Genomic DNA, 24,339 nt, shown 5'->3' with positions numbered 1-24,339 from the left:
GTCTAGGGGCAGGAAGTTGGCTGTCATGGGAACGTGGCTGCCTAGAGAGGAGAGAAATGCAAGCATGACTCTTCCCTGCTCAGACCCCAGTAGCAGTGCTCCGCGTGGTTTTTTCATCACTCTCCAAAGAAGGTGAACATTCAGGTAACGCTTGGATACTGCAGTCTGCTAGTAACGCTGCAACGGTCTCATCGCCCATCAGCTTACATGGCCACTTTCTGTGTCAGATTCACAGAGAAGAATGAGGGGTGAGAGCCCTCCTCCGCTGCCCCAGATCCGAGCATCAGCTGTGTGGGGGGAGGTGAGGCTGTCAGGCAGTGGTGTACAAGCCCCCTCCCCTTCCATCCTCAGCCCCGGTATTGGGAAACGTGGAAAACTGAAGGATGAACAGGGCTCAGTGAAGCTGAAATCGAAAACTGTATTTCGCCAAGTCCCATTGCTGATTTTAGTCATGAATTTTGTCTCCACAGCAGCCTGTTTTACTTAGCTACAGCTGGGGATAGAGGAGAGAGGCGGAGCAGGGAGAGATGAATTGTTGGTGGCTTGTGACCTGAGAGGAGATGAGCCGGAGTCAGGAAACCTGGAAGCTGCCCCTTCTCCTGGGGTACCTGCTGTGAGAAGACCCTGCCCAGGGGAGGCGGGCGTCAGTAGGTGCAGGGTACCACGGCGTGAGAGCTCCATCCTGCACGGAGCAAAGATGGGGGTGAAGGCGAAGGGGGGAGAAAAACAGCAGCAAAACTCAGAAAGGATTCAGTAACCTGCCAGCATAATTGTTCCGGCAGCAGCTTAAACACAGAGTCCTGGTGTCCCCTAGGGACAGGAAATCTCATCTTCCAGAGAGGAATTTACTAAGGGTGTCACAAAATCTGCCAGGTCAGAGTTAACAAAGCTGGGAAAGGACATTATAATACATTTTGAGGGTAAGTGTTTCAACAGAGGATGTGGGATCCCATTTCCCATGGCCGAAAATGTGAAGGAAAACTAATGACCATGAACGTTTTCTTTTACAATAGAAAAACGTAATACTTAAAGTGTTTTAAAATAAAGAGTTATTATTCAAATTGGTCTTTCATACCTCGTAGGCAAAAACAGGAAATGTGTTCTCTTGCATAAAAGTGATGAAAGCCACAGAGAAGAGCGAGAATGTAGTAAGTCGACAACCATCTGTGGAGCATGAGGAATGGGAGCCTTGAAACGAGACCCTGGGAGTACCGGGGGGCTGGGAGAGCCAACTTCAGGACGTAAGAGGCTGTGAAAGGGGGACCCACTAAAATACGCCCACGGCTGGATTTTGCAGCAAGTTCCTTATTTGGAACATCCCTGATATTGAAACATTTTCTTTCTTCTTCTTTCTTAATTGAAGTCCCGTCAGTTACAACGGCCCATGAGGGATTTGTGTGGCCGTGGGTCCTGCTCGCTGTGACACGAACTGCAATGAGCACAGACAGTTTCCTAATGAGTCCGATCACTAAAGGAGACTCATATTGATTCTCAGTTGCACATTCTCAGAGTCCACTTCCTGGCACCTCTCCATCCATGCGGAGCTGAGAAGAGTTGAGCTCCCAGTCCACAGTGCTGTGCCGCCTGCATTTAGCTGGGATTCTATAGCCACTGAGAGCAGTTGGAATGTGCAAGAGGAACTTTGCCCTGAACTTTGAGGCAGATGGGCCCTAACTGTAACTCCAGGGTGCTGAGAACACCTGTCTTTCCCAGAGGCTCAAAGGTATGCCTGGTTTAGTGAGGTCTTTGACACTCTCTGAAGATTCATCTTATTCTTCTGATGGACTAACCACAAATCCCAGAGAACACATGGTGCCTCAGGAAGTAGCCTTGCATTGTGTGGCCTGATCGCATACCAGTGAGGCACGGGAGCAAAGATGAGGGCCGTATCTTGCTAATGACAGTCCTTAGAGATGAATTAAGACTTTCACGCTTCAGGGAAGATGTTACGGGTTGAACTGTGTTCCCATCAGAAACATATATCCCAGTATCTCAGAACGTGACCTTATTTGGAGGGAGGGACTTTGCGGATGTAACTGAGTTAAAATGAGGTTGTTAGGGTGGGCCCCAATCCAGCATGACTGGTATTCTCGTAAAAAAGAGGGAATCTGCACACACAGACAGATTCACAGAGGGAAGACTCTGGGAAGAGACGCAGGAAGGAGGCAGTCTTTTACAAACTAAGGAGAGACGCCTGGAACAGATCCTTCCTCAGAGTCATCAGAAGGAACCAGCCTTGCCAGCACCTTGGCTTCAGACTTGCAGCCTCCAGCACAGTGAGACAGTAAGTATCTGTTGTGTGAGCGCTCAGTCTGGGGTACTTTTTATAGCGGCCCCAGGAGACTGACGCAGAAGGAGGACAATTTATCCAGAACTTGGAGAACTTGGGCCTGAAAGGAACCAGCTTGTCTCCAACAGGTGGGATTTTAGCACTGGTTTCCCCAATAAGAGAATGTAGTTTTTTAGTATAAAAACTGTCCTTTTGTTGCTTCCCAAGGCTGTATCTCTACTTTGCCCATTGTTTTGATTTTTTAAAAAAGCAGGCTAGGCTCTCGGATGCATGGATACCCCCAAACAGAAAGGTAGGGTGACGGTGTTCGGAAACATTATGAATTGCCTTCTTGGCACCAGTCTCTCAAATGATGAAGATGTCTAGTGAAACTACAATTTGAAGAATCGACGATCACTCGCGTTGTTTACATCACCTATTTTTGTTAGCTTTCCTCTTTCTCGCTCATGTTTATCCTTTAATTCGGCTTCCTTAGCGATGGGTAACTACTTGCTCAGCATAGGGCCCTGTGCAGGGGAGTACGGTGTTTATTCCGACGGAGTCTGTAGATGCGGAACACGGTCACTGAACGTTGTTAGTGGTTATTTACTAAAGAACGTGCCTTTAATTTAGAGGCTTTTGATTACGACAGCTCACTTAGCAAAGTGTCACAGAGCTTAACTTATTCGCCTTATTTAGAAAGAAAATCCGAAATGTCTAAACTGGTTAAGCCTCGATTTAAAAGTCTAGACAAAAACATCAGTCGGAGAAAGCAAAACGCAAAGCATCCAGCTCGTTTACCTGACAAACGCCAACTTGGTCTTTACGCAACACCCAGAGTTTAAGGGAAATTTCCCAAAGGCAGCCGACTGCATTGTTTGGAAGTTCTTATTTTTATGTTGTCCTTTCTTATGTTGAGAGAAAATCTGCCTCTCTGAAATGTCACGTAGCTCTTGGGGTTCACCCCTTGTCACTTCCTGTGAGACGGGCTGGGCCCTGGGCCCTGGGCCCTTTGCTCAGGCTGGGACCTGGGACCCTGGGCTGCAGTGTGTGCACTGGGGCCCAACGACAGAATACAAAGAAGCTAGCAAGGACTGAGCATAACTGCGCGCATGCCAAGTGGGGGCAAGCTATGAGCGATGAGACGCAAAAAGACCAGAAACCCAGCTGCCACTTCGGGGGTGTCGGGAGCAGAAGCGGGGCCCTGTGTGCGGTCCCTGCACACAGCAGCCCTGAGGCAACGGGCAGACCACCTTAGACACCCTCCTGCCAGACCCCTGGTCGCGCCCCACCCTCACCCCTTTTAAGGGACCAGCTCTCCCCTCTCAGAGAGCGAGCAAGGGAACCTGTCACCTGTTTTCGCCCCCTCGTGCTGCAGCACGAGTCCCCGTAAAGCCTTGCCTGTGTTTCTCATCCGGCCCCTTCTCCGTTGCTATTGCTTAAGGAGGCCGAGAGCCCCGGGGGGCGATATGCGCGTATGGTACATATCATACGTGTCACGGAGAGCCTCATTTCATGCCACCACCTGCTGGAAACTTGGAGTCAGCAGGCCTCCTGCACATCTGCTCCTCAGCCCAGACGTGCTGCCCTCCATGACCTCTGCCCCGTGGCAGCGCTCTCCGGGCTGCCAGGGCCGCCTGCTGGGAACGCTCCTCAGGGCGCGTCCCTCGGCAGGGCAGGACCCAGGCGCAGGATGCGGGGTTCTGACCATGCTCTAGAGTGGATGGTGACTGTCCCCCATCAGAGGTGGATGCTGAGTTTGCACTGAGGCCACATCCACATGGGGAGGTGGGTCAGTGTCCCCAGACAGCTGCGGGCTTTCGTATTCTGCGGATGGGCACACAGTTTAGAATATAGCCAACTAGCAGTTGTAGAACAGGGAAGGCAAACTGTAGCCCAAAGGCCAAGTCCGGCCCCCCGTCTTTTTTTGTAAATAAAGATTTATTGGAACTCACCCACGTTCACTTGTTTATGGAGTGTCTCTGGCTGCTTTCACACACCAGAAGAGCTGAAAAGCTGCAATGGGAACCACATAGCCTGCAAATCCTAAATTACTTTACCCACTGGTCCTTACAAAACAAATTGGGCGAACTCTTATTATAAGTTTACAAGAAATATCAGTTTTTAACATAAATATCAGTTTTTGTATGTTTTCTCCCAAATATCTGACAGTTTTATTAACTCCCTCCAAAATTATAGTTACACAAATTGTAACACTTTGAGACCTCTGGGGCCTAGAAATAATCTATTCTAATGCCCACGCCAAAACATAACTTTGAAATATTTTAAAAAATGTGCATTTATTCACTAATTCCCTTTCCAAATCTATGTGGCATTAGTGATTTGCCCTGAAGGAACAGGATGTGATGGTAGGACGTTCCAGACTTCTAAGATTAGGTCAAACAGGTGGATACAGCTTCACCTGGCGCTCAGTCTTGGAGTCCTTAGAACCGAGCTGCCCTGTTGTGAGGAAGCCCAGCCCACAAGGAGAGGCAGAAAAAAAATGTGCATTTATTCAAATGAACTCTGACTCCATCAAAGGGAGGTGTGTTTTGTAGTCTGGAGGAAGCCAAGAGAAATCACCCTGTGACTCTGTGATGCAGGGGCAGGTGTTCCTCCAGTGTCTTCCGTGGTGGATGGTGCCCTGTTGTAAACATCCTCTGGGAGGGGTCCCACTCCTGGGCTCCCCACCGCCCTCCTCCTCTTGTGTCGTCCTCATCAGTGGCTCTCGGCTGTGGGGCAGAGTTGCTCCCAGGGAACACTAATTTCAGTGCTTTAGTTTTGGTCTCACTGGCACAGACCTCACGAGGGTTCTCATTTTGTACTTCATTCTGAGCCTATTAGGAGCACAGAGTTTGGAGTTAAGATGCTATGACAGGCAGTTTCACAAGCTCTCTTGGAAGCAGCTTATTAAAAGCCTAACCATTAGTCTGGTTTTATAAACCTGAGTGCATCTTCCACCTCGATATTTTTATTCCTATAATTAAGTTGTTTCCTGTGAAATGCTTTATCCAACAGATTAAATGTGTGAAAAGAGAAAGCAGAGAAATAGAAATTGGTATTTAAAATGTTACATCTTGCATTTTTTAAAAAACTAATATTGGTCTCCATGTTCAGAGCTGCAGATGGAGATTATGAGGATTTGCCTGGCTCTCTGGAGTCACCCGCGTGTTGCGGTGACCCACACGACATTGCTTACAGTCTGTGACTCTTTAAGGTTTGCTTCATGCTGTAGCATTTGAAAACAGATGTGCATTATGGCTTACATTGAAATCAGTTGTAAATTAAATGAAGTAGGGTGTTTGGGTAGTATACAGATAATTCTAAGAAATATCCTGTTTAAATTTATTTCTGCTCTGGGATGTACTCAGCGAATTGCTGGGGGGATGCACGGTGCAATGTTTTAAAATAGGTCTTGCTGAAGGGATATTCTGATACTTCTAGCACTGCGCACATTTCTTTCCTGTATGATAATTGCAAATTCATACAAACACATGGACTCACAGCCCTCGACAGATGTGGGAACACAGGGCTGGGTGATTGGCTGCTTGGTAATCAAACTGGTTTTGGAAAGCCAAACAGAAGACGCATAAAAATGAATTGCAGTCAAAATACACACAAGAAGATAAATATTTTTTGAAATCACTATTTCTTAGTGAAGGGAGTTTGTGAGGCCATGAGGCTGGTTTCATCAGCCGCTTGCCCCTCCCTGGTCAGTAGGTTCCCCACCCCATCACTCTGGAGCAGGGAACCTGCATACGACATGCAGTAATTATTTGTTTATCTTTTGGCTCTGCATTTGACTGTTTGCTTCTTAGAGGCATAAACCAAGTCATTTCAGTACTATGATTTTTCCATCCTTAGTATACGCTCAACTTTTCTCTGAAGGAATAAAGGAGAGTTACTGACCCAGGGTAGGTTCTAAAAAACGTTAGTTAATTAAGTGAATGGGTGAGTGGAGGAATGAATGGGTGAACTGATGGTTTTATCAACTTTCTCATGATGTCCAAGGTGCTGATAATACTTTCCACATTCCATACCCTTTTCTATTTCTGCTATCTTTAGGGTATTTTTGTACCCTGATCTTTAAGTGTGTTTATTAATAACATTAAATTCTGGGAATGTTTCTGCTTTAGATATAATATCTGGGCAATATTCAGGGAAGAGGGAGAGAAGAGGAGAAGGAGAATAGAAGGAAAAGATGATACAGGCATATGGAAGAGGAGAGAAGATGCTAGTATGTATTTCTCATTGGAACCCAAAGGAAATAGAAACTCTAAGAACCCAAAGGAAATAGAAACTCTAAGAATTTCAAAGAGAGTTTAATACAGGGAGATGTTTACAAAAGTGTTGGAAGAGTCGAGAATTTCAATAGGAGCCCACAGAGACAACTCAGAGATGGGCCACAGCAGGTAGCTACTCCCCACCCAGGCTGGAGGGTCAAAGATAGGAGGCAGTGCCCAGAGCCCAGGGGTGGGGTCGCCCAATGGCAGGGCAAGCACGGGACTCTGTCTGGATCCACAGAGGAGACTCAGCCATTGCCAAAGACTCAAGCAATGATAGAGGCTGAAATGCCCTGGTTTCTCCCTTCCCTCAACCCTCCCCCTTCCTGCTGGAGCTCCCATTGGCAGGGTTCTGCCAGAACCAAGCTGTCATGGGAGAATGCGAAATGCAGCTTGCAGGGATGGACATGGTGCTGGAGAACAGGGAGGGGAAAGTGAAGAATGGGATAAAGACCCTACAAGTCCAGGAGCAGTCCAAGGTGAGGGGGCAGGAGAAAGTAAGGGTGGGTATCTGTGACTCTATCTTGACTCAGTGATTGGATTATGACAAAGGTATTTCCTGAGTGGGGGAAGATTAGCAGAGATCTTCTCATGCCCTAAGACGTGGAGAAGATTGACTTAAGCCTTCATTCTGCTGGTGCTGGAGATCTGAAGCATCCTCTCGGCTACTTCACATTTCAGCAGGATCTACATTTCCCTGTCTCCTCTGTCTTCAGTGTGGTACCCTCAGTGTTTGCCTGGTGTCAAACCAGACCTGAGAAGCAGCCTCTTCTTTATTTCTTCCATCTAAGGCAACTGCTAAGTTAGAGTAGAAAACTCTTTCCCTGAGCACCGGCGGTCACTGGGAAGGTGCAACTTGCACACGGGATGAGGTGGAACTAACAACAGCATCCTTCTGCTCTCAGCTGCCCTGACGTTGGCAGTGTCTCACTAACTCCTCCATCTCAGTCTGTACCTCAGCGTCTCCCTCTGGCCTGGCCTTCTCTCTTCTTCCCTCTTCCTGTGTCCCCTCCTCACTCTCTCTTTCTCCTGCACAGGTACCCACGCATCCCAAATCCTCACCTGATTCTGTGAAGCATTCAGCTCATCCCAGCTTTGGCTGAAAAACTGAGCTCCATGCCCACCTTCACACAGCAATAGGGTTATCAGATTAACAAGGACTTCCGCAGTACAGGACCCTGTCTGTAGAAAAGCTGAGAACTAAATATTTAATGAAACTATTATTTGTAATATAAGGAATACAGGAGAAGGAACGAAGGTTAAAGTCCAGATAATGAGAACAGGATTTAGAATTACTTTTAACTGAAAGTTTTAAGATTGACTTTCTTTTAGGACATTCTGATAAAGCTGTCCTAGACCAAAGCCTCAGGAAGGAGGCCAGGTTTTCAAAGGGATTTTAATTATTGATCATTGATACCTGGAGACATGAGAATGAATGATTTTGCCTGGGAACTGCAGGGATGCTGATCCATCAATAACCTCAATCTACATAAAAGCACAGAAGAGAAAGAGCAAGTGTGAGAGACTGAGGGGTGAAACAGGAGAAGGTGATGTCAGCTGAGCCAAAGATTTGGAAGAGGATCATAAGAGGTCATTGTCAAACGACAAAGATGTCTACCTCCACTGTCTGTCTAACAATTAGGTTAGTAAATGTCTCCTGAATGAAAGCAAATCCAAACGGGATGGTAATTAGTAGGCCACTGATAACCTTAATCTGAAGATTTCAGGAGACAGGTGGGAATTGCAGAGTTTGCAGTTTGGTCAGTGAATGGAAGTGGAGGAATTATAAGCCATGCTTAGAGATGCCTGTAGAAATTTGACAGAAAGGACAGGGAGAAATAGGTCAATTGTCTGAGGAGGGTAAGGTTTAGGAAATACTTACTTTAGGACTGGTGAGAGATTGAATACGTTTTCATATTCATGGAAGGAGGCAATGGAAAGGGAAAAGGAGAAGCCGATGGCACAAGCAATAGAAGTATGCCTGGTGGTTCAAAGTAAGGTGAGATGGGGTCCAGGCCGCTAGGAGAGGGAAGAGCCCTCATCATGAGGGGAGATGCTCTAATGCTCAGTGATGGAAAGATGCTGATGGGTGGCTGAAGTCTAGGATCTTTACAATTTCCACTAGCTGGACAGCTCTGCTGGGACCTGACAGATAAGAGCCCATTAAGGCCCATTTAGGTTACTGTTTTCAATATGCGCCGGAAGTCCCACGTGGGAATGCTGGACCTGATGGGCCGGTCTGGACCAAGTGTAAGATGTACAAATTAGGTTCTGTATGGGGCAGGGAGGCCAAAGTGCCCGGGAGGGAAGCATCTGTCTCCTCCTCCCTTTGCCTAGCACCCGTCCTCTGGGATTGTGCCATCGCTTTACTGTGTCTCCGTAGGTCAGTGGAGACATGCAGTGGAGAGGAACACCGGAGGAAGATGCCTCATGGTTCAGAGAGCTTCTCCTTGAACAACTTAAGTTTCTTTCCTCCTTTCCTCTGGATTTGGCCCCGGTGCTGGTGACATTCCAAAAAGGAAGGCCCTTTCCTGGCACTGGATGTATTCTTAGTGGCCAAAAACAGCTGAGAACTGAAGATATCCCAGCTGAAAGATTAGTAGATACTTACTACTGCAAAAAGAGAGCAGTGAGTATGATGTGAAAAGGAAGGAATGCAAACACGGATCTCAAAAAGGAGAAATCGGACTGGAAGACGTTCTAAAGGGGAAGATTCTCCGAGGCACTCCCCAGGTGGATTCTACAAGTTCTACTCTTTACGCCGAGAACCTACTGATTGCACCGTCTCGTCACGACAGCGGCCTTGGCTTTGAGTGTTAACCTGGTTATTCCAGAAGAAGTGAGTGTGGCACTGACTACACTGGGGGTCGTGGAGCGCAAAGGACTGACGGGTGACCTGTGGGATGAGCAGGCAGCGATTGGGACAACAGGGATGTCGAATGGGAGCAGAGGGAGGCAGGTCACTGGAGTAAAGTCATATATTTGCATCTCGTTCATTCATTTATTCATCCATTTATTCATCACCGAGGGATTGGAGAACACACGCCACATGATTACTCTTGTGCCCGGCAGTGGGGACGCTCATGCAATGATTTGCTCTGTGTTCTTGAGAAGCACCCAGCCTGGTCAGAGGGGCAGCTGAAAACTCTTAAGCATAGCGTGAAGCATGAGGTTATGGCTTGAATGCAAGTGCTTATCCCAGCCTAGGGAGGTCAAGGAAAGCCTTTCTGCGAAGGTTATGTCTAATCTCAGTTATAAAGATACGGGTTTAGGTGAGACAAACCCCTGCCAGTAACAGTCTCCAGCACAGGAGAGGAGGAAGGGCAAAGGCCCAGAGGCAGGATGCTCTTGAGACACTGACCCAGTCTGAAGACAAGGATGCTCTGAGTCCAGAAATCTAGGAAATGACCCTCTCTGACAAAGGTGCAGAGGGATGCAGAGACTGGATCTGGTCTTAAGCCAAACAGAGGTCCTTAAATTGATCTGCATTTTTAGATGACTCTCTTTGGATTAGCTGGTGTTGAGACTGAAGGAGGTAGACCAGTGACTGGGAAGCTATTGAGGAGGACAGGTGAGAGGTGCCTTCCCCAAGGCTGTATCTGGGGAAGTGGAGGAAGGTAAACACACCTGAGCCATACTAAGAAGGGAGAATTGACAGGGGGACTTCTGGGACAATCTGGCCACAAACTGCATGCATTTGATTGAAGATACTCCATTATCCAGAGCGTTTTGATTTTTATCAGAATAAGTACAGGCAGCAGGAGGGGGTCTGTGGTGCACCTGCAGCCAGTCAGATGTTAATGGATGAATATATGTAAAAATACCCCACGATGGTGGATGAAATACACATTTGGCCCACGGTGACGATTTTTATATGCACTTACATTTATTTAAGTGTCGCTAAGTGTTTTACGTAGTTGCTCTCCCACTCCTTAATCATAACTGACTGTGCCTGCATTTTCATAGGAGGGAAAGAAATCTTACGAGACTTAGGAACTCACCCACTTTAGGTGCTGTGAAGTCCGGGGTCCAGCAAGGTCAGGGGCGTCCCACCCCAAAGCCCACGTGTTGGGGCAACTCCCAGTGCTGATGCTTTGGTCCTTGGAAGTGCGCTCCGTTAGTGATTCCTGGCTTCTCTCCTCTCTTCTCCCTGGGCCCAGGGAAGAGCCGTGTCTGAGTAGCTTTCCCGGGACCAGTGAGCTGGGCGTCTCGATGCCACCCTGTCCTGTCCTCTGTGGGACACCTGCCTGCCCCAGCGAGTCTGCTGTGCAGCCCTGCCCTTGGCCTGGGCGGGAAGAGGGAGAGGCGGGTTTGCAGAGCCTCCTTTCCTCTCCAGGAACCTCTCTCAGCTGTGGGGGTGATGCTCCGATGAGCCATCTGCCCGCTGACTACCCCCCTGAGGCAGAGCCCAGGTGGGGGAATGGGTGGGTTGTACCCTTTAAGACCCCGCACCTTGGTCTCCCCGTCAGCCACTGCCTGTCACGGTGAGACTGAACAATCCGCTTCCGCCACATACTGGTTTGTGTGTCCTCATTCCTGCAAGTGAGGCTGGGGCTACAGACTCGCCCTCACCCTGCCCTGGGTAACATCACTTGTGGCTGCAGCCCACTGACGTCACACACTTGGGTGACGTCAGAGGAGGGCTCACAGCCTGGCAGAGACTCCTCGGCCACCAGGCCAGTTCTGGTGCCAAAGCCAAGCATGTATTCTCAACTTTGCCTGAATCTGTTGACTGCCTTTCAAAAATGTAAAGGCAATTTGTAGAACATTTTTACAAACGATACTGGAAATGCTATGAAATCAAGACATCAGTACAGTATTGGCTCAGGGCAAGTTTCCTCATATGTAATGTTTCCTATCATTTTCTTTTCAGGGTCCCTTTTCATGTGACCCTTAGTGCTGTAATTTTATTTTTGCAGAACATTTTGCCTTCAGTAAACAACCCATTAGAAGGAATAGAATTCAGTTTTGCTCTGAATTTATCTTACATAAGAAATTTTCTGTAGCAAATAAGTATAAATCAGCATTTTATTCTGAACAAAAATTACAGGTGCGTAAAAAAGAACTTGCAAAGGAAAAAAAAAGAAAAGATAAAAGCAATGTAACCAATATTGAGAATGTTGTGACCCGAATCTCACTGCTTTGTATAGAAACTAGGAACATAACATTGTCCTCTCTAGTGTCAGCTGTGACAGATAATCTGACCAACTAGAATTGCTCAGGCTTCTCGGTGTCTTTAGTTTTATTTTTTTATTTCTCTGTGGTCTGACACCTTCCTAGGCAGGTGTTTGGGGTGTTTTCTCATTCTTCACTCATTGATTTGGAATGAAGACTTCTGAAGCATCAAGGATGGGCAACTAGCCCCGTTACTGACACATCGCTCTTGTTGGGACCATACCAGAGTGTTTCTTAGAAATCAGCCCGGTTTTCAAGAATGGTCCATAGTGTGTGATAAATATTTGATTCTAGCCAAATATTAGTATACATAGTTTGTGTCCTTAAAAAAATAAAGTGGCTCACTATAAGGATTAATAAAATGCAGATTATAATCATTTTAGTTTTCCCTTATTAATTAAAATGGAGGTGGTGTCTGGAGGTGAGAGACAAGGCATCCACTTTAAAAAACCCTCATATGATCCATTATATGATAGAAACCCAATGTCATGTTGTCCGAAACACCATGGAGGCAGTGAATATGAAAAGAAACTAAAATGGCTGCAGTACATTTAGGGCAACATAAGAAATACTCTGATTTTTATTTCTACTTAACCCGATGCATCTGTGTTGAACAGGGGTCTAGTTTATTATTTATTGATGAGTAATTTGATTGCTCACTTTCCATCTTTAGGTCTCCTTGCTTAACGTTCAAGTTGATGTACCTGAACTTGATTTTTCTTTCTTTTCTTTTCCTTCCTCTGTGGTAAAAGTCTTCATAGATTCCAGAAACAGAATCTCCGTGACCTTGTCAAATGCTTCACTACAAACACTTTACTTCATCTATATTCTATGAGTCCAGAATGCATCATTTTGGTGGTTTTACTTATTTTTCCCTACAGATAGCATTTATTGATTGGTCTTAACATTTATCAAAGACCTACCTGATTTCTTTTCAATGAATAATGAATCAAAACCAGTTTAAGCCGAGACGCTGATTCTCAGCTTTCCTGAAGGAGATTCATTTCTCACTGGACACAAAGCCTGGTAAACATAAAGCAACAGAGACATTTGATCATCTGAACAGACTTCAGCTAGTAATTAAAAACACTCTAGCTCCCAATATGGAATCTCGGTTTTTTAATTCCATCTTTCCTACCCAATTATTTCTAGTGCCTGCTGGACAGATGAGAATCTCAGGTTGCCTTTCTGAGGCTGGAGGAAGACCGGTGCATGCCTATGGGTGTTGGTGTAGACGAGATTAAGACAAGCCCTGAACAGGTGACCCAGGTAATTTTCGGGGATGTCATTAACATGTGGAACTGAGCTCTTCCCTCCCATTTTTAAATCAAGAGATTTCAAAATTCCTTCTGGGTCTCTATTTTAAGCCAGTAAGAAAAGCTCGGGGCAAGACTCCCTGTGGCTGGTGCACTTCTTCTGGGAAATGAAGATATCTTGGCTTCTTAAAATGTTAGAAATGACAGTAAAATGCCTTTCTCAGTGTTACCAGGAATTTTCCCTGTGGTTCTGGGTTTAATCTTAAAACTGGAAGATCACAAAAATGAAAATCTGTAAAGAAATAAATCATGGGAGATCTTTCAATTTGCTCAATCATTTCAATGTTTTATGACACATATATGTTGGTATTGATAAGTGAAGGACAGATATTATTTGCATTTTTTCATAAGATTGAAAAAATCAGATATTACCATGTAATTGAGTGAGGTCTCAGCTTAAGATCCCATGATTTAGCTCTGACCGCCCCTTCTCCAAGGAGGTAATTTCCCAACAAAGCGGCAGCAGTGGCCACCGTATGGAGCTGCAGGATGGACGGAAGACAAAGGCCAGGTGCAAAGGATAAACTGTCCCCGCCCTTGCTTGCCTGGGGCAGTACGCGGCTCATCATCACTGTCACGGGAACTCACCCATGTTGAGGTGCTACCGCTGACAGCGCGGAGTCTAGGTCTGAAAAGTCTGTGCAAACAAGCTTTCTATTATGTGAGCTTATGTCCTCAGTGCTCAGGGGTTAAGCCAAGTTTTCTCAAAAAATTGGTAAATAATTTCATATGGAGATTCCAATACTTTAGAACTGATGTTGAACCTGGCTTGTTTGCCCAACACGCAGAAAGTCAAAATGCTGAGATGCTGAGGTTTTCAGCAAAGAAAGGGATTACTCTCAAGGCAGCCAAGTGGGGAGATGGGAGAACAAGGCTTAGCTCCACCTCCCTGAAGGAGATGGTCTGGTGACATTAGGGGACAAGGAAGCGGGGTGGTCCTGGGCGTGGGCAAAGGTGACTGGTGGTGAGGGAGAGGAGAGGCCACCAGTGTTCTGTGCAGGTGCACTTGAGTTGCCTGCTTCTTTGTGGGATGCGTGCTCAAAAATAGAGGTGGTTAGTGTGATCTGAGGGGGAGGTTTGTGGACCTCTGACATCAAAAGGTCACTTATCAGACACTTGCACAGGCCCAGTTTTAGGGTCAGTGGCCCCAACTAGTCTTGGCCAATAAGAACTTGAACTAGATATAGCTGACTCCAAGTTTCTAGGCAACAATTCAGGCAAACATCTTATTGTTTAAGCTACGTGAAACTTGGAGGCGATGCACTTTGGAACAGGATAATTAAGACAAGCTTGCTCAGTGAAGGCAGGCTGCCAGCCGTGGGGGTTTTTAATATACTCTGAGACAAGCACAAGGATTTCTGTTAGTCGCCAGCTTCCCTTAACGCGGCATCGTTATCACACGGCATCGTTACCACAGAACCGGGGCCACTTGTCAGGATGCAAGCCTGAAGCCGAAGCGCTGGGCCTTGACTCTCGGCCCAGGTTCCCACCCGTGGGAATCCCAGCAGTCCTCCTCCTCTCCTTGTGATTGCGTCTTTACCTTCTCCCTCGATGACGTGTTTCCTTCTTCCGGGGAAGTCCTGGACTGAAAGAATCTCTTCTTCCGGGGGCAGATGAGCTGACAGCACTCGCTTTCCCAGAGAGACTCACAGAAGAGGTGGCTGTGCCACAGCAGCCCTTCAGCGCCTGCGAGAGGAAGGCCTTCCCCATCAGGGGAGGGGCGTGCTGTCTGCAGCGGAGAACAGAGCCGTCACACGACCTGGCCGGGACTTTCAGACAAGCTCCCAGTGCCTGAACATGGGGGTTCCTTCAGGGCAAAACAGAAACAGCACATTCACAAATTCTTCTAGTTTCTGCTGGGCTTGTTACTTAAGCTGCTTTACCAGGCGTATGGAAGCAGAATCTAAAATGAGTGAAAAGGCTTTTTTCAAGTCATTTCTTTTTAAAAATTATAGACTGGAAGTGATCAGCATCATAGGTTTTGGAAGTAGGAAGGGACAAAAGGACAGGCTGGAAAAAGACGTGAGAAGGAGGCTGGACGTGCACAGGGGCTGCTAGCTGACTTTCTTTCCACCAACAGGGCAAAGCCACAGCTGAAGGGAGAGCTGCCGCCGAGGCCCAGGTGCTGCCGCCGGGCGGGACGAGCGCGCACAGGGGGCCGCTGCGCTCACTGGCTCAGGAGCAGCAGGGCTGGAGAGGACGGCACCGCTCCGTCTGCACGGCGCCCACGTCCCGCGCTGAGATGTGCATTTGCTGGGGCACTTGGGAATTAAGTGGCTTGTGTGATTTAATCTATGCCAGGCCTCAGCTTTAAGTTTCAAGTGATCTTGCCCTTGCAAGAAATACGCTTTTCCTCAAGGATCTCTGAAAAATCCCACAAGCACCATTCTTGGATAAACATTGTCATTTCAACTGACAAATGGAAAAGCCAGACACAGGGTCCCCAGGGCAGTGGGTGGGGTCAATGGGTTCTGGGCTGGGAATTAAAGCCGCACCTTCAGGACCCCGTGCTGCCCCCACTCTCTGGGTGGTCAAGGGCACGTCCCCAGCCTTTCCCAGGACTTCGCCTTTCCCTTCACATGCTAATGGGGTTAGAGAGCCACGCCCAGCAACTGCCCCCCACTCCTCCCAGTTTATTGGAGTCAACGGTTCTCAACTCTGACCTTATAGGGCACTTATGATTGCCTTTGACATTTGTGCCCTCACCCTGATGAGCTGATAACAGCTTGGGGTGAAGTGGGGTCTCTCTCTAGACCTTTGCCCATGGAACTGAACGACAGTCACCTTCAGCTCACTGTGCAGAGAGCTGATGCCTCACACGGCAGAACTAGCAGGAAATAAAACAAAAATCTCAGCATGGAACAGCTTAAAATCTACAAGTCAAGCAAAGGCAACACAAGGCACCTGACGCAGTGTGTCCTGTGTAAAATCATTGACTGAATGAAGGCCATGTTGGGGTCGGCATCCTTTGCTTCAACAAACAGGACAGAATTTCCGACTGAAAGAAATTCATAAACACCATTGACCAGCTGGGAAAATTTGAGAAGACTGAACTCCCAGACTTTCACTCACTCCTGTTTGTGTTCCTCACACAATAGTGAGATAATCAAAAGCAATGCTGCCCGTGATGCTGGCTGGGGGATCGTTGCGTGTCATGCGGATTGTTCATCCTGCTTTTATTAAAGTCTCAGGTTTGGGAGCATGGTTCCGACATCTTGATTTCTGAGTTGGGTCTTACAATCGCCTCAGGGTTTAATAGCCTGTCAAAAGTCTGACAGAGAAGGTGGTAGGACTTAATCTAGCCAGCTTGTCTGATGAACCATATATTATTTTACTGATCCCCATTCTTCTCCCACCATCCAAGTGCTTTGCAGGTGTGGCTCTTTTACAATTGTGGAACTGAATGATGGCAAACTTGAGGTGTCGTCAGAGGTCATTCTTTTTTCTGATAAATATTAAACCATAATTACCTTTATACATCAATTAACATAAACAAAGATAACAGGGCAGCTGTTTCTTCATGATGGTGGGAGCTGCTTGAGGGCCAGGGTGATAGCATTTCATCTCTGTTACCACAACTTTCTGGAACGTATCAGGCTTTAAAGACATACGTGGAATAAGCGAGTGAGGAATGAATAAAGTCAACAATATTCTGATTACACTTTATGAACAATCATGGTCTCATCTAAATGCCACAGGGAGCTGGAGATCTGCTAGTCCAAACCCTGTGTTCTGAGGAGGATGAAATGCAAATGGAAGGAGTTACCAATCAAGGCTGTAAAATTATGAAGTGTCCAGCAACAAATCGTAAGGTGCCCAGCACAAGGTCTGTGTCCTACCCTATCCCATACTGCATTCTTAGCTGCGGTGAGCAGTCTTTGTGTTTACAGAGTGAACTAGAAGCCAACCTTAGATTTTTTTCCTGAGGCTTCTGCGTCCTGAGAGGTTGGGTTGTGCCCAAATGTGCCATTTCACTAATATGCTTGATACCCTTGGTTGAGGAATTGTAACTGATCACGACCCAGTGGAGACTTCCTGGGACAGACATCCCCCATGTCCTCCGTCTGCCTCTTGTTTGTAGAAAAACTTTAGCCTCCTAAAGCTTCCCCAAGTTCCAAAGAATAAATTTAATCGGAGAAATGAGAAAATGCAGAAACAAAGGAAAACTGTCAAGCAAGACAATATAATAGTTTAGCCATTAAACAAAGTCAAAGACTTTTAGTTCCTCCTCAAGGACGATAGATAATGTTCTGAGCCATGTCCTTTGAGCTGTTTTGCAGACACTGAAACCCCCACCAGGTAACAGAAGTTAACTGTTTGCTGCCCACAAGCACATAGACCCCAGAACAACTGGAAGCAGCAGGTTAATGATATTGACTACTGATAATCTCACCACAAGCCAATCCAAAAAATGTCCATGAGCTGATCACACACCCAGCAACCCTGTCCTCAGCACACAGCCCCTTTCTCTTTCCCCTATATAATCTCTGAGCAAAACCTGGGGCATGGGAGTTAGTTCTTTGGGGCATGAGTCCACCTTCTTCCCAAGATTGCTGGCTTCCTCAATAAAGCTCTCTTTCCTTTTACCCAGCACTTGTCTTTCAGTATTGGATTCTTGAGCAACAAGCGGCCAAACCTGAGTTTGATAACAGAATGAGGGTGACCAAGCCCTGACAGCATCAGAACCCCTGCACATCCCTCCCTGGAAGGTGACGCAAAGCATTGCCTTCACCCAACACAGAGAGGACTTTTTTGTTTCCTGCCCTGCCTTTGGCCTCTCTTCTTGTCCTTCAGGTAGAGAAGTGTTGACTTTCCTCAAATATCTATTCCTGTTTGTTAAACTGCCCCAAGACAGAGTTAGTTAGAAACAGATAATGTATAGATGGACTCATTTCAGACTTCCTGATACAGCGAAAAAGAAAAATCTTAAGTATGTGGCTTGTGAGTAATCTAATGATTTCACTTTCTTATCATGTATCTCCAAATCCAGGTTGAGTCTCACCCCCTGAAAACACGTCCATGAACTGGCTCATCCTCAGATGATTTTACTTCTGTGCATGTTTGCAACATCCCCTTGCCCTGGTGCTTATTGCTGCACTTTCCTGGGTCTTCAGTGTCCCAGCAGGTGGCAAAGACACCCCCCCCAGCCAGAGACCCCCACTGGCTGGGCCCGGGGGCTGGTGGGCTTTCCCATGCCTGAGATCCCCCCTGAGCATCTAACCTCTGCTCTTCCTGGAGCCTCTGCCTTTACTGGCTCTTCTCCAGAGTTTGGAATCGTTCCTTCTGCTCTGGGAGGGTCTCCTTCCTGGGAATCCAACCACATGGGAATTTTTCTTTCCTGTCTTAAACTCTCATATGGGTTGTTTTGTATTAGTCAGCAGCTGCCTCGCTTCCTGAAACAGTGGCTTTGGTTCTGCTGGAGGCAAGCCGATCTGTCTGGCAGTCAAGTTAAACAGGAGGTGCTTTTAGACCATTTTTGGAATTATTCTTTTTCTCTTGACATTCAGTTGTAATTATGGGAATTTAGATACCTATGGGTTTTGACACAAGGCCATGGGACTTTTTGAGGTTTCTGGCACAATTCCTGTGTCTAGTAATCACCAAAAGATGAAGAAAGCAGGGAGAAATGGATTCATTCATTGTGGATAATTTGTACCAGGCAGTGCATCTTACAACATCTCAAGAAGACATCTTCCTGATCTGTAATAGAGGCAAATGACATTTCTGGTTTCCAGATAAGTCGGTTACTAGCTTTTTTGATTGCTGGGACTATTCAAGGGTCTTATTCACTCTGATCCCTGATCTGACCCATCATTTCCTGATGACAACCCAATTGTCCTTGATGTTTCCTAGTGTTAATAAGTAGTGTTAACTTTAGTCTGTGGAGCTAGAGAAATATTTTAATTATTTTGTCTTTTACTGGGGAGGAGTTTATAATAAAGTTTTCCTTAAAATAAATAGAAATGTTCCCTTCTGACTTTCCTTTCTTCCTTTCCAATCCAAAATGAACAAATATTACAAAAATAGGTGAATCCCCTCTTTAAATTAAAATGGCTTCCTATGTGACCACGCAATGAGAATCAGCCACCTTATCTTGTCATCACTGCTTCACCTGCTGAGTAACAAACATCCCTCTTTTTCAGAGGAGATAGGGCCCCAGGTTTCTCTACACCCTTAATTGTGATGTCCTACTTTTTTGCCCACCTCCCTTTACAATGTGAATACTAACTTTCTTGTAGCTACTCTTCCAGATGGCCCCAGTGAACCACAGTGCCTGAGGGTCACATCCTGGGGGCCTACTTGTGTAACCAACAGAATGCAGTGGCTGTGATCCAGCTCCTGAGACCTAACTCCCATCCCAGTCTCAGGCCAGGCTCTTTGTGAACCCCAGGCTGTAAGCACTGCCCTCAGGACCAGGCGCTGGCAGGTCCTGAGAAAGAATTTAAAGGGAATATCTTGCTTTATCTGGAGCTAACTATATTAAATTTTCTGACATGAGGAGGGGGCGGGGCTTGAGATTCTTTGATTAAAGAAAGGTAAGGTTGCACAGTTTTTTCTTTTTTGCATGCCTGAGTTTGTTTGCATGCCACTACAAAGAAACAAATACATCTTGCATAAAAATTTGGATTTTTCAGCTTAAGTTGTTATCTTAAGATTCTACAGGAACCCAACCATATAGTTAAAGCTTAATATCAGGTTTTCTGACTCAAAGTCAAACACATACTGTTTTCCTTTGTAGAAGCAACAACTTCCGACAGGCCTCGCAGGAGGGGCCTCTTGTCTCTATGTGTGCGCCCAGGTTATTTTTGGACAGCTTGCCTCTAGGACACTGAGGAAGGCCTTGAATTTAGTGTTACATGTGCCGTTGTTTGTTCTGGACACTTCTTGACTAGTGACTGTTGGGAAATCAGGGCTCTGGTTTCTGCTACAAACTCTGAGATATTGGCGTCTTCCTCAAACTGGAAGAAATAAATATTTGTGCTGTTTTACACTTCCTTGGCTCTCACTCAAGGTAATCCAAGCAGATGTATTTCTTTCTGCTTTGGGACTTTGTGCTGGAAAAGACAGTCCTGGGTGAAAACAGGAGGACACAGGAGGCCAGCTGGTGCGGGACAGAGCAGAAGAAACTGTCGACAAAATGCAGAGACAATCTACTGAAGGGGAGAAAATATCTGCAAATTATGGGACTGATAAGGGGTTAATATCCAAAATATAGAAACACTTCTCACAATTCAGTATTTTAAAAAATTGATTAAAAGTGAGCAGAACACTTGAATAGACACGTTTCCAAAGAGGACAGACAGAAGGTCAACAGGCATATAAAAAATGCTCAACATTGCTAATCATTAGAGAAAAGCCAATCAAACCCATAATGAGATACCACCTCTCACCTGTCAGAATGGTTCACCAAAATGAACACAAATAACAAATGTTGGGGAGGATGTTGAGAAACGGAACCCTTGTACGCTGTTGGTGGGAATGTGAGTTGGTGCAGCCACCGTGGAAGACAGTATGGAAGTTTTTAAAAAACTAAAAATAGAACTGTCATATGATCCAGCAATTCTACACCTGGGTCTATACCTGAAAAAATGAAAATACTAATTCTGAAAGATACATGCACCCCAGTGTTCATAGTAGCACTATTTACAATAGCCAAGATGCGGGAGCAGCCCAGGTTTCCATCAACAGATGAATGGGTAAAGAAGATGTGCTGTGTATACACAATAGAATGCGAGTTAGCCATAAAAAATAATGAAACTCTGCTGTTTGCAACAATGTGGATGAACTTAGAGAGTACTCTGCTTAGTGAAATAAATCAAAGACAAATATCTTATGTTATCACTTGTATGTGGAATCTTAGAAATCAAACAACTGTATATAATAAAACAGAAAACAGGCTCACGGATATGGAAAATAGACTAGTGGTTACCAGTGGGAAGAGGAAAGGAGAGAGGGGCAAGAGAGGGGTATGGGTTTAAAAGATGCAAACTATTATGTGTGAAATAGATAAGCAACAAGGATGTATTGTACAGCATAGGGGAATATAGCCATTTTTTGTAATAGCTTTAAATGGAGTATAATCTATAAAAATATTGAATCTCTATGTTGTAGACCTGAAACTAATACAATATTGTAAATCAACTATATTTCAATAAAAATAAAATAAACCTTGGTCAAAAATAGAAGGAAAATTTTAATAAGCTAAAAGGTTTAATCCATATATAAGGCTGTTTAATGTCAGTGAGACAAGTACCTGAGAAAAAGTGTAATATGTAAATCAGGTTTTCTTCACCTCTTTGTCCAGAGCTTACAAGGGTACACAGGATCTGATCATATGAACCAGGTCAGGTGTACATGAGGCAGGTGTGTTTCCTGGAACACAGTCTTAGAGAACAGTACCTCCTTATCTACAGACCTGTTAATTAACTTGAAGTGTTACTTTCTCTCCATCTTCTCCTACCAAGCACCCAAAATGCAAAGGAAAAACAAATATAGGTTAGCTCCCATAGACTCTCCCATTCAAAAAGGGGCACAATGGGAGACACACACAATTCATTGGTCCACAATAATTCTGAAATCTAACAGGATCACTGGGGGCTGCAGCCAGAATTTAAATATGGAGAGCTAGTTCTAGAACCCCTGCTTTTAGTCACCACCCTATGCCACCTCTTACAACCTTACGTGGCTTTGTAAGTTTTAATGGAGATCTGAACCTTGAAAATCCTGTATCATCCTTTGTTACTACTTTTCCATCTTCTTTCATTGCTACTGGCATATTTTATAGAAGCTTAATTTTCACATGCTGGCTTCAGATTGACCTCTGTCACAATTTAGTTGACTAGGAGGATTGTTTCAGACAATATCCTGCAGAAACCTGCAGTGAGCCGACAGAATGACTATGAACGGACTCAAAATGTATTTTGAGAGCATCAGTGTGCCCTCCTGATTATCAATAGACAGTGGCTATTGATCAAGAAGAGGATGAGATGCCAAGTAAGAGAAACTGTGCCACATCCTGTGTGTTATGTTGCTCAAATTGTTTCTTTTTATGTATTTTCTCTTCAGAATTCTTTATGCAGTCTTAATGCAGATAGTACCCAGGGCTGTTAGCAGAGATGAGAAGAGAAATTAGACTTATTCTGTATGACTGTATTAGTTGGACCTACACAAATGTCAAAAGTAAACTAATGAATTTTATGCAATGATTTTACAAGATAATTTTCTAAAGATGGAATGGAATATCTAAGGAGGTATTGAGTATCTATTCACAGAGGGGTTTAATCATATGCTGGATGACAATGTGATATGAATGGACTGAGTAATTCATTAAACAAGTGCAGTATTGACTAAGTGATTTCTATGTACCAGGCATTGTTTTTGGCACTGGGATTCAGCAATAAACAAAAAAGACTAAAATACAACTTGGGCATTAAATTCTAGTGGAGAAAAGGAAATTCTAGTCGGGAGCGACTTAAGGGGAGGAGGCTTGGAGACAATGAGTGTAGGACCTTGGTTTGAGGAGGAACAGATGGATGACGTGATACTGGCAGAGGGATGGGGAGTAAAGAGACAGTTACCTATTTTTTAAGGATGTGTGAAGCCAGAGCCGGAGATGACCCAATAGAGAAAATTGATGAAGTGGGAGGGAGGGGGAGCATTGCCTGAGCAACGTCCTCAGTGAGGAAAGAGGGGATGGGTTCTCGCTCACATGTGCACAGACTGCTTTAGGACAGTCCATCCGTGGCACCAGGAGGGAGGGCGGAACATACAGGCAGAGTTGCACAAGGTTTCTCCATGAAATGGACTGCAGGTCTTCAGCTGAGGTAGGATGGGGGAGGCAGTGTGGAAGTTTGAGGAAAGAGGAGGGAGGAGAGTAAGTAAGTGAACAGAAGAAAGAAAGTAGGAGAGGAGACCAAGGAATTGAAAAACCAGTTTATATGGAAAATGATCTTCACAGACGTTGAAGAGTGATGGCAGGGTTAGTGTTGGGAAGAATAAGGGTGAGTGATGCTGAGCCAGGAGATAAATTCTCGTGGAATGAAGGGTGAGCCTGGGGGTTGGTAGAAGATAGCAGCAGCGCAGGGTATGGGGTAGTTATTATTTTGATATATGAGAGTCAGATTTGGGGGAGCTAGGTAGGAGGGGAGGTGTGTGGTCTGGAAGCATGGGAATGAGCACCAAAGACCAAGTTGCAAAATTACCTTCAGCCCAGGCCCAGGGTGCGATCCCATGGCATAGACATGGGTAGGGAGGTCTTGTCCTTTCTTTGAAAGCAAACAGAGATGGTTCAGGGTTTGAGCACCTGCTGCAGCATTAGTCATTAGAATAGATAACTTAGAATATATAATGGTATTCATTCAAATGCGTGTGTGTGTATGTATGTATGTGTGTGCATATAGATATATATATATAGAGAGAGAGAGAGAGAGAGACAGAGACAGAGAGACAGAGAGACAGAGAGAGAGAGACTAGATAGTCAAAGACAGAGAGGCACACACACACACAGATAGAGGAAAGAGAGATAATAAATAGTATGTTTTCAATTTTCTTTGGTCACAGCATTTTTATCTGTGTACAAAATTCATATTTAACCACAATGTATAGGCTCCTTATATATTTTACTCTGAAATCCCCATCGTAGGAGGTCAATAAATGCTTGCTGATTGGTTGATAGATGAAGAATCTAGGATCCAGTGGACAATTTAATGCTGTATAGTATCATGGATAGAATGTAGCTAAATACGATTTTGAGAAAATTGGAGATTCATAGTATTACACTCTTGGAATGCAACCAGCAACTTGCAGGCTTTTCTAATATTTAAACCTTTTATAAAAATAGAATAGACTATCTTACCTGATTGGGAACTTTTAAAAACAGCCCTGGAATGACTGCTTTACTGAGGGCACTGGAAAGGGAGTCCAGGTAAGGAATGGGCCTGAACACTTAGTTGTCCATGAAAGGGTACATCAAAGTCAATCTTTCAAGGTCCTTGGCCTCTGTTCCTTCCATCATACATGTATTCTTGGAAGTCCAAGTGACCCCAGCGTCCTCTGTAGGCAAAATATGTGATGAGTTCTCTCTATGGCTTATTTCTTGAATGTTGGTGTATACTGGACACTCTCCATCCCAGCACCTGCGGCCCACCCACCATGTCCCTATTCCTGCGCAGACCATCCCCTAGTTTAGCAGGAGCCCACTGTAAGGAGGACTTCAGCCCAAATTCTGTGAAGCTGAGATTCACCCACAGGTGGTGAGGGCCCTTCCCAGATCCCACGAACTTCTTAACTCGAGACT

This window comes from Vicugna pacos, chromosome 3 (assembly GCF_048564905.1).
Source record: "Vicugna pacos chromosome 3, VicPac4, whole genome shotgun sequence".
Classification (NCBI taxonomy): Eukaryota; Metazoa; Chordata; class Mammalia; order Artiodactyla; family Camelidae; genus Vicugna; species Vicugna pacos.
Note: the sequence above shows the minus strand (reverse complement) of the source record.